The sequence below is a fragment of the Eulemur rufifrons genome, chromosome 2 (assembly GCF_041146395.1).
Source record: "Eulemur rufifrons isolate Redbay chromosome 2, OSU_ERuf_1, whole genome shotgun sequence".
NCBI lineage: Eukaryota > Metazoa > Chordata > Mammalia > Primates > Lemuridae > Eulemur > Eulemur rufifrons.
The window spans coordinates 12,963,467-12,973,380 of NC_090984.1; the positions used below are offsets into that span (position 1 = coordinate 12,963,467).

General features: G+C 48.1%; 1 long non-coding RNA gene across 1 annotated transcript; it reads left to right on the plus strand.

Annotated features, from left to right (window-relative positions):
* Nucleotides 1-7,104: 7,104 nt before the first annotated feature.
* On the plus strand, nucleotides 7,105-9,662 carry LOC138390441 (uncharacterized). The gene is made up of 3 exons (XR_011234542.1): nucleotides 7,105-7,246; nucleotides 7,950-8,062; nucleotides 8,923-9,662. It is a non-coding gene; the product is annotated as an uncharacterized lncRNA (long non-coding RNA).
* The last annotated feature ends 252 nt before the right edge of the window (nucleotides 9,663-9,914 follow it).

The window sequence follows — 9,914 nt, forward strand, 5'->3', positions numbered from 1 at the left end:
CCATTGATTTTTTTCTATTGCTTTCCTGCTTTCAACTTCATTGATGGCTCTTTGCTCTTATCTTTATTATTTCCTTCCTTATGCTTGCTTTGGGTTTATTTTGCTCTTCTTTTTCTAGTTTCTTGAGGAAGAAACTTAGATTATCGATTTGAGATCTTTCCTGTTTTCTAACGCAAGCATTTAGCACTATGAATTTGCCTCTTAGAACCACTTTAGCTGTATCCTCCCTATTTTGGCATATTTACTTCTTTATTTTCATTCAGTTCTATATTTTTAAAAATTTTCTTTCAGACTTCTTCTTTGACCTATGGATTAATTAGAAGTATGTTGTCTAATATCCAAGTGTTAGAGATTTTTCTGTTGTGTCTCGGCTATCAAGTTCTGGTCTGATTCCATTATGATCAGAGAACATGCTGTATATGATTTCAATTCATTTAAGTTTGTTGAAGTTTGTCTCATGGCCCAGGAATGATCTACCTTGCTGAATGTTCCAGGGCCACTTGAAAAAGTTGTGTATTCTATTGTGTGGAATGTGTGTGTACATGTATGAGAGTGTGTGTGTGTGTGTGTGTGTGTGAATTAGATCCTGTTGTATGTGGCCCTTGGTATATGAAATATGTCTGCTTTATTTTCTCTCTACATGAATTTGATTACTCTACACACCTCATATGAATGGAATCACACAGTTCATGTCTTTTTGTGACTGGTTTATTTCACTTAGTATAATACCCTCAAGGTTCATCTATGTGCTGTGGCATGTGTCAGAATTTCCTTCCTTCTTAAAAGCTAAATAATATTCCACTGTGTGGATAGACCATGTTTCGTTGATCTATTCTTCTGTCAGTGGACACTTGGGTTGCATCAACCTTTTGCAATCATGCTGCTATGAATATGAGTGTGCAAATATCTCTTTGAGTTCTTGCTTTCATTTCTTTTGGGTATAACCAGAAGTGCAATTGTTAGACCATATGGTAATTTTATTTTTATTTTTATTTTTTTTTGAGACAGAGTCTCACTCTGTTGCCCAGGCTAGAGTGAGTGCCGTGGCGTCAGCCTAGCTCACAGAAACCTCAAACTCCTGAGCTCAAGGATCCTCCTGCCTCAGCCTCCCGAGTAGCTGGGACTACAGGCATGCACTACCATGCCCGGCTAATTTTTTTTCTATATATATTTTTAGCTGTCCCTATAATTTCTTTCTATTTTTAGTAGAGATGGGGTCTCGCTCTTGCTCAGGCTGGTCTCGAACTCCTGAGCTCAAACAATCCGGCCACCTCGCCCGGCCAGTAATTTTATTTTTAATTTAAAAAAACTGCCATGATGTTTTCCATAGCAACCGCACCATTTTACATTCTCACCAACAGTGCACAAGCATTCCAATGTCTCCACATCCTTGCCATCACTTGTTATCTTATTATTTTTTATAGTAGTCATCTTTTTTTGTGATTCTTTTTTTTAATTTCAGCTTATTACGGGGGTACAAAAGTTCAGGTTACATACGTTGCCCATGTACCGCCTATCCCCCCAAGTCAGAGCTCCAAGCGTGCCCATTCCCCAGACAGTGCGCACTGTACTCATCATGTAGGCATACACCCATCCCCTCCCCCCACCCCCCACCTCAATCTGATATCCGATTGGTATCATTCCCAAATGTGCATTTAGGTGATGATCAAGGAAACTAATTTTCTGGTGAGTACATGTCATGCTTGTTTTTCCATTCTTGGGATACTTCACTTAATATAATGGGTTCCAACTCTCTCCAGGAGAACCAAAGAGATGTTGTATTACTGTTATTTCTTATAGCTGAGTAATACTCCATGGTATACATATGATCCTCTCAATAGATGCAGAAAAAGCATTTGACAAAATTCAACACCCTTTTATGATAAGAACACTTAACAAAATAGGCATAGATGGAACCTACCTAAAAACGATACAAGCCATATATGACAAACCCACAGCCAACATCATACTGAATGGGGAAAAACTGAAAGCATTCCCACTTAGAACTGGAACCAGACAGGGCTGCCCACTGTCTCCATTACTTTTCAACATAGTATTGGAAGTCCTTGCAAGAGTTATCAGGCAAGAGAGCAGAATCAAGGGAGTCCAAATAGAGAAAGAAGAGATCAAACTCTCACTCTTTGCTGATGATATGATGTTATATCTGGAAAACCCCAAGGATTCAACCAAGAGACTCTTGGAATTGATTAATGAATTCAGTAAAGTCTCAGGATACAAAATCAATACACACAAATCAGAGGCATTCATATATGCCAATAACAGTCAATCGGAGAACCAAATTAAAGACTCAATACCCTGCAAAATAGCAACAAAGAAAATAAAATATCTAGGAATATATTTAACTAAAGAGGTAAAGGACCTCTATAGGGAGAACTATGAAACACTGAGGAAAGAAATAGCAGAACATGTAAATAGGTGGAAAACCATACCATGCTCGTGGATCGGAAGAATCAACATTGTTAAAATGTCTATACTATCCAAAGTGATCTACAGATTCAATGCAATCCCTACTAAATTACCAACATCACTTTTCACAGATATAGAAAAAATACTTATACACTTTTTATGGAACCAGAGAAGACCATGTATAGCAAAAGCAATTTTAAGCAATAAAAACAAAATGGGAGGTATTAATTTGCCAGACTTCAAACTATACTACAAGGCTGTGGTTCTTAAAACTGCCTGGTATTGGCACAAGTGCAGGGACACAGACCAATGGAACAGAACAGAAAATCCAAATGCAAAACCATCCTTATATAGACATCTAATCTTTGACAAAGCAGACAAAAACATACTCTGGGGACAAGAATCCCTACTCAATAAATGGTGCTGGGAAAATTGGATAGCCACATGTAGAAGACTGAAACAGGACCCACAGCTTTCACCTCTCACAAAAATCAAACCACGGTGGATAACAGACTTAAACCTTAGGTGTGAAACGATTAGAATTCTAGAAGAAAATGTAGGAAAGACTCTTACAGACATTGGCCTAGGCAAAGAATTTATGAAGAAGACACCTAAGGCAACCACAGCAACAACAAAAATAAATGAATGGGACCTGATCAAATTAAAAAGCTTCTGCACAGCCAAAGAAACAGTCACGAGAGTAAACAGACAACCTACAGAATGGGAAAAAATTTTCGCATACTACACATCAGATAAAGGACTGATAGCAAGAATCTATTTAGAACTCAGGAAAATCAGCAAGAAAAAATAAAACAACTCTATCAAAAAGTGGGCAAACGACATGAATAGAAATTTTTCAAAAGAAGATATAAGAATGGCTAACAAACATATGAAAAAATGCTCAACATCCCTAATCATCAGAGAAATGCAAATCAAAACCACAATGAGATATCACTTAACTCCAGTGAGAATGGCCTTTATCAAAAAGTCCCAAAACAACACATGTTGGTGTGGATTCGGAGAGACAGGAACACTCATACACTGCTGGTGGGACTGCAAACTAGTGCAACCCCTGTGGAAAGCAATAGGGAGATACCTTAAACAGATTCATATAGACCTACCATTCGATCCAGCAATCCCATTATTGGGCATCTACCCAAAGGAACAAAAGTCATTCCATGACAAAGACACCTGTACCCGAATGTTTATAGCAGCACAATTCACAATCGCAAAGATGTGGAAACAACCCAAATGCCCATCAATTCATGAATGGATTAGTAAATTATGGTATATGTATACTATAGTACTCATCTTAATGGGTGTGAGGTGGCATCTTATTGTGGTTTTGATTTGCATTTCCCTAATGACTAGTGATATTGAGCACCTTTTCATGTGCTTGCTGGCCACTTGTATATCTTCTTTGAAGAAATGTCTGTTCCACTCCTTTGTCCATTTTTAAATAGGGGGTTTTAAACAATTTTTTATTTGTTTATTTTTTTTTAGAGATGGGTCTTGCTATGTTGCCCAGGCTGGTCTCAAACTCCTGGCCCCAAGTGAGCCTCCTGCCTTGGCCTCCCAAAGTGTTGGGGTTACAGGTGTGAGCCACCCTGCCTGGCCAAATTGGGTTATTTGTTTTTCTATTGTTGAGTTGTACTTTTGTGCATTTTAATACCAGGTTTGGGGCCAGGTACAATGTCTCACACCTGTAATCTCAGCACTTTGGGAGGCCAAGGCTAGAGAATCACTTCAGACCAGGCATTCAAGATCAGTTTGGGCAACATAGTGAGACCCCCCCCCACATCTTGATAAAACATAGAAAAATTAGCTGGGTATGGTGGCACACACCTGTAGTCCCACCTACTTAGAAGGCTGAGGCAGGAGGATTGCTTGAGCCCAGGAGTTAGAGGTTGCCGTGAACTATAATGATGCAACAGCTCTCTAGCCTGGGCAACACAGTGAGACCTTGTCTCAAAAAAAAAAAAAAATTGAGATATAACATATATACAGTATAATGCAGACCTCTCAGATAAAAATGTAGAATATTTCCAACACACAGAAAACCCCTTGTCAATCAACAACCGCCCCTTCCAGATAACTGCCATTTTGAGGCCGCTCCAAAGGTTAGTTTTGTCAGTTCTTGAAATTCATGTAAAATTGAATCTTACAGAATGTACTCATTGTGTCTCGCTTATTGCACTCTCTTGCGAAGTTCATGCATGTTGTTGCAGGTATCAGTACTTTGCTTTCTCATTGCCGTATAGTATTCTACTCTCTCAGCATGCCTTTTCATCCACCTGCTGGGTTATTCTAATTTGGGACTGTTCTAAACAAAGCTGCTATTAATCTTTTTGTTTCCTGCTTGATACTACGGGCCTCTCTTCGGTTAATAGCGTAGACTGTGGAGGAGGACTGCCAGGGTTCAAATCCCAGCTCCACCACTTACCGTCTGTGTGACCTTGGGCCAGTGACCTAACCTCAAAGTGCCTCAGTTTCCCCCTTCTTTAAAATGCAGCATGTGTGACCTACTGCACGTTAGGAAGATTAAATGAATGAGTTTATCAAGCAGTTAGAAAAGTGCCCACTAGCTTAGGCAGAAGCAATAATGATTCAGCAGACCAAGGAAGCAAAACCCGAAGGTCAGGGGGTGGTGGTTCCAGGAGAAGGAGGGTGCAGTGGCTCACGCCTGTAATCCTAGCACAGGTGCCTGCCCACCCCAGCCCCCAGGGGAGGGGCATAACAAAGTAGCTTTTCTTTACAAGTTATTGGATTTCCCTGACAGCATCCCACAACTCGACCATGCCATGAGTGGACAAGTCCTTCTCCCTGTCAACCCCAGGCCACCCCTCACCACCTCCCTGAAATTCCTGGGAGCTCTGGCCCATCTCATTCTCCAACCCCTCCCACTTTGCAGGGACTGGAAATTCTGGGTCCTGGGGGGTGGGCGTGGGGTCTGGAGTCCTGAGTCCTGGAGGTGGGTGCTGGAGTCTGTGGTCCTTGGATGTGGGGGCTGCAGTCCTGGGTCCTGGGGGAGCAGGGGTGGGGCCAGGCTGTCCCAGGGCCAGGGATATGTACTTACCACTTCCCTGTTTCTCTTCCTCAATGGGAGTAGATTTAAGGTGTATGGCTTGTGGGGTGGGGAATGAAAGCCATGGTCCCCAGGAATCTTGAACATTGAGGGGCAGTGTGGGACAGGAGTGACTCCTATGAGCTGGGTCTCCTGGGTGAGGCTGGGGTGGGACTCTGGGATGCAGGGGAGGGGGCCCAGGGGATGGCCAGCTCTGGCCTCAGCTTGCCCAGGCTCTGAGCTGATGTCTGTTCATGCAGAGGAGAAAGAGCTGAGAACCAGCTCCATCAGACTTTTTGCAAGAGACTGAGGATTCCGACACATCTGTAGCCTGAAGAGCTCTGCAGGTAGAGAATGTTTGGGAAGCAGGGAGGACGGAGAGAGCCTCACAGACTCGAGGGTCCTGGCAGGTGGGGGATGGAGTCCTGGGTCCTGGGGAGGTGGGGGATGGGGTCTGGGGTCCTGGGTTCTGAGGGAGTGGAGGATGGGGCCAGGCTGTCTCAGGGCCAGGCTGAGGTGGAGACACTGCCATGCTTGGCCAAGCCTCCTTTCCTCCCTGCAGGGTGTCTGAGCCGCAGCCCCCTGCTGCTGCTGCTCCTCTACTTCGTGCTCCTCACTGGACTCCTGGTGACCATCTTCGTCCAAGGTCAGGGGCAGCTTCTGTGGGTCTTGGACTTGTAGACCTGGCCCTTCAGAGGTGGCAAGTTCACAAGGAAAATGGGGCTGAAAGCCACTGGGTCCCTGAGCATTCCAGAGATCTCTCCCATGAACCCTCCCACTCTGGGCAGCGGAGGAGAGGAAGAAGGAGAAGGAGGAGGAGGAGGAGGACAAGGAGGAGGAGGAGGAAGGACCTGGCTCCCCTTGCCCTTCTGTGCTGCCCTCTCAGGGTGTCAGTCTTCCTCATCTTCAAAGGGGATTAACCAAGACCTTGGCTCCCAGAATCGATGACTTGGAGGCCGAGAGCAGGGCATGGCACACAGTAGGTGTTAAATAATTGCAGTTCCTTTTTTCCTGGCACAGTCTCCAAGCTCCCCAGCTCCCTGGGGCAGGGGCAGTCCCGGCAGGAGGAGATCTACCAGGAACTGACACAGCTGATGGCTGCGGGGGGTGAGTGTGCAGAGACGTCCAGGCAGGAGAATATCTACCAGGAACTGACCCAGCTGAAGGCTGCAGTTGGTGAGTGACAAGTCATCAGGGGTCCTAGCCCTGATGGGGCCTCCATGTGCTGAGACTTTGCTAGGGTCATCAATCCTCTCTGAGCCTCAGTTTCCACATCTGTGAAATGGGAACACAGGGTAAGGGGCATGATTGCAATTGGTATTTGCAGGAGAGCAGGTGTACAGTGGGCTCTCAGTTAAGCCAGTCTCCTGGCTGCTGGCTTGAGCTGTAAAGCTCCTACTACTCCCAGTCTGGAGGAGATGGGGCCAGGAGTCCTGGGTTCTCCTGGGGATGGGAAGCGTCTCAGGATGTGGAGAGGGGAGTGTCCCACCCAGCAGGGACAGTCACCGAAGGGCCCCAACCCCCAAGGGCTTGAAGGGCGGGAAGGTGCAGGACTTTGGGCATGCACAGCTGGGTCCCAGCCCTGGCCCACCTGCCCCAACAGACCACCTGTGTCGCCCCTGTCCCTAGGACTGAACATTCTTCCAAGGAAACTGTTACTTCTTCTCCTACTCCCAACGGAACTGGCACGACTCCATCACTGCCTGCCAGGATGTGGGGGCCCAGCTGGTCGTCGTCAAAGGTGAAGAGGAGCAGGTACACCTGATGGGGGCCTTGTCCTGGTCTGGGGCATGCAGGTGGCCACTGGCCAGCTTGTCTGCAGGTGCTCAGAGAGGACTGTCTGGCAGTGGGGCTGCTTGTTGACTTGGAAAGGCAGAAGGAGAAGGGTACACACAGGGGGGCTCGAGCACCGTGCAAGGAGAGACAGATTCTGAACACCTGTGAACGCTTTGGGGAGCACAAGGAAGGTACGTAAGCCCCAGTGGTGGCTGGCAAATGCCTAACAAGTAGCTCTCTGGAGGAAATAAGTCATCAGGTGTAGGGTTTGCCAATTACCGTGGTGTAAATATTCCCTCTATGGCTGATTTCAAGTTACTGATGTGATTTCACTCACTGTGGAGCTGAAGAGAGGAGCTTGGCCCACAAGCCCCAACTGGAATGAAATGGCTACAGGACATAAAACCCAGGCATAAGTGAATTCGTGTAAAAGACAAAAAAATACAGTATTTCCACGTGTTTGTGAGGAGAGACCAGCAGTGCACGTAGGTGTGTAAGTCAGAACCCATGTGCTTGGGACACAGATGTGAGGGAATCAGACATGTGGGGGCTCACGACCCGGTATACTAGAGGTTGAAGGTTAGACTGAAAGCAGCACTTCCTGCCAGGAGATGGGAAGACACTGAGTCTGGCCAATGGGAAGCAGAGCTGCCCTCTGAGTCCTCCTGTACCCCCTTCCCAGAACTTCCTACAGCTGCAGAGTTCCGGGAGGAACCGATTCTCCTGGATTGGGATGTCCGACCTGACTCATGAAGGCACGTGGCAGTGGGTGGACGGTTCGCCTCTGCCGCCCAGGTAGATCCCGGGAGAAGGGGACACCTATCCCGTGGGGTGGGGGCTCTGGGAGCTTCCCTGGGGATCCTGCCCCACTCCCTGACCCCCTGGGGCTTAGAGGGCAGGATTTTCTCAAGTCCTGACCGAGCTGAGGAAGGTGGTCTCATACTCACGCTCAGATAGCAGCGCTCATGTCGGCGCCTAAAGTTCCACCATCAGAGCTGAAGGAGGAGCTTGTCGCCGGGGCAGGTGTTTTAAAATACAGTGTATGAGTAGCAGTCGGAGGTATGGTAAGGACAACAGCTCAGGAGACAATTGCCATTGTAAAGACACCTTGTCACACTCACAGATCCCAAAGGCAGAGCCTGCATCACACTAGGGTGGGTCACCTGGGGAAGCCCAGGGGTCGCTTCTGAGGCAGAGGGACAGACGGGAAGTGCGGGGTCTCTGGGAAGGAACGGGTGAGGCAGGGTGAGCAGCCTTAGGATTGGCTAGCTGGAGTTGTTTCCATGGGCTCTGGCATAGGGGCTTCCCCCAGCTGTCTGGCACCTGGCCCTGGGGTGATAAGGACAGGGGGAAGGGGGCCAGGACTGGAGAGCCCAGGAAGGGAGGGGGTGGGGTGCGGGCTCTGGATTGGTTAGTCTGTGTTTGAAAATCACCCCCACTCCAGGACAGGGACTCCTCCCCAGGAGGGGTATGACGGGGGGTGGGGAGAGGGCCAAGGCATCCGTGTCTCAGGCGTATTATGGGTTGTCCAGGGCCATGCCTGTCCGGCATACGGATGTAGGGCAGGTGCTAAAGCATCAAGTTCACAGGAGGTGGAAACACGGTTCCCGCAGTGGGGCGAGGGCAGAGACTCACGCCCTGCACGGGCTTTGCAGCTTCACCAAGCATTGGAGCCAAAATCAGCCAGACAACTTCGAGAACGAAGACTGTGTGGAATCTACGGACAGTGGCTGGAATGACCAGAAATGCGATGTTGCCAGACTCTGGATCTGCAAAAAGTCCGCAGCCTCCTGCTCCAGCGAGGAAGGGCGGGTTCCTTCCTCAGCCCCTGCTGCCCCAACCCAGTCTGCTGAATGGCAGAACGTTCCCCACTTTTAAGGCAGGGTTCCTTCTCCCCGTCCCCAGACCTTACAACACCCTGGGAGAATCCTCACCCCCCGTGGGCCTGGGTCCCCCTCCGTCCTTCCTCTGATGCCTGGCGGTTCTCCTGGCTCAGAGGTTGTGGTTCCTGCCCCTCCTGGGAGCTTTCGCAGTGACCTGGTGTGGGTGCGTTCAGGGCGTGGTGTGCTCCGTCAGTCTACTCTCTCTTCTCTCCAAGATCAGAATATTTGAATGGCCATGTGTAGCTGCCACGTGCCCGGGGCTTGACCTCCTCCGTGCACACGTTCCTTGTGCTCCCCTTCCACCTCCCACCCCTGCACGCCTTTGAGCACTTGCTGGTTGCAAGAAGTCATCTTGCAGGCTGGAAGCGCCAGGTTACTAAATCCCCCGGTTACCCAGTGGCACCTGTAGATGGCATGGAGCCCCCAACACCCCCGCACAGCCATACAACTATTTTTTTGTTGTTCTTCCATCTCCTCTGTTTGACTGTTTTGAGGTGCATCCTTTATAATAAATTGACACATACAAGCAAAGTGTTGTCCTGAGTTCTGTGGGTCATTCCAGCAAGTTCCTGAACCTGAGAGGCGGTTGTGGGAACCCTCGATTTCTCATCAGCCAGGTAGGAATGCAAGTGGCCTGGGCACCCCTTGGCAGCTGGCATCTGCAGCAGGTTCCGTCTTGTGGGATGGAGCCCTTTAGCCTGTGGGATTTCGGATTCCAAACAGCCAGCGTGAGGGGGACATGCAAGTTCCCCAGCAGGCAAAGG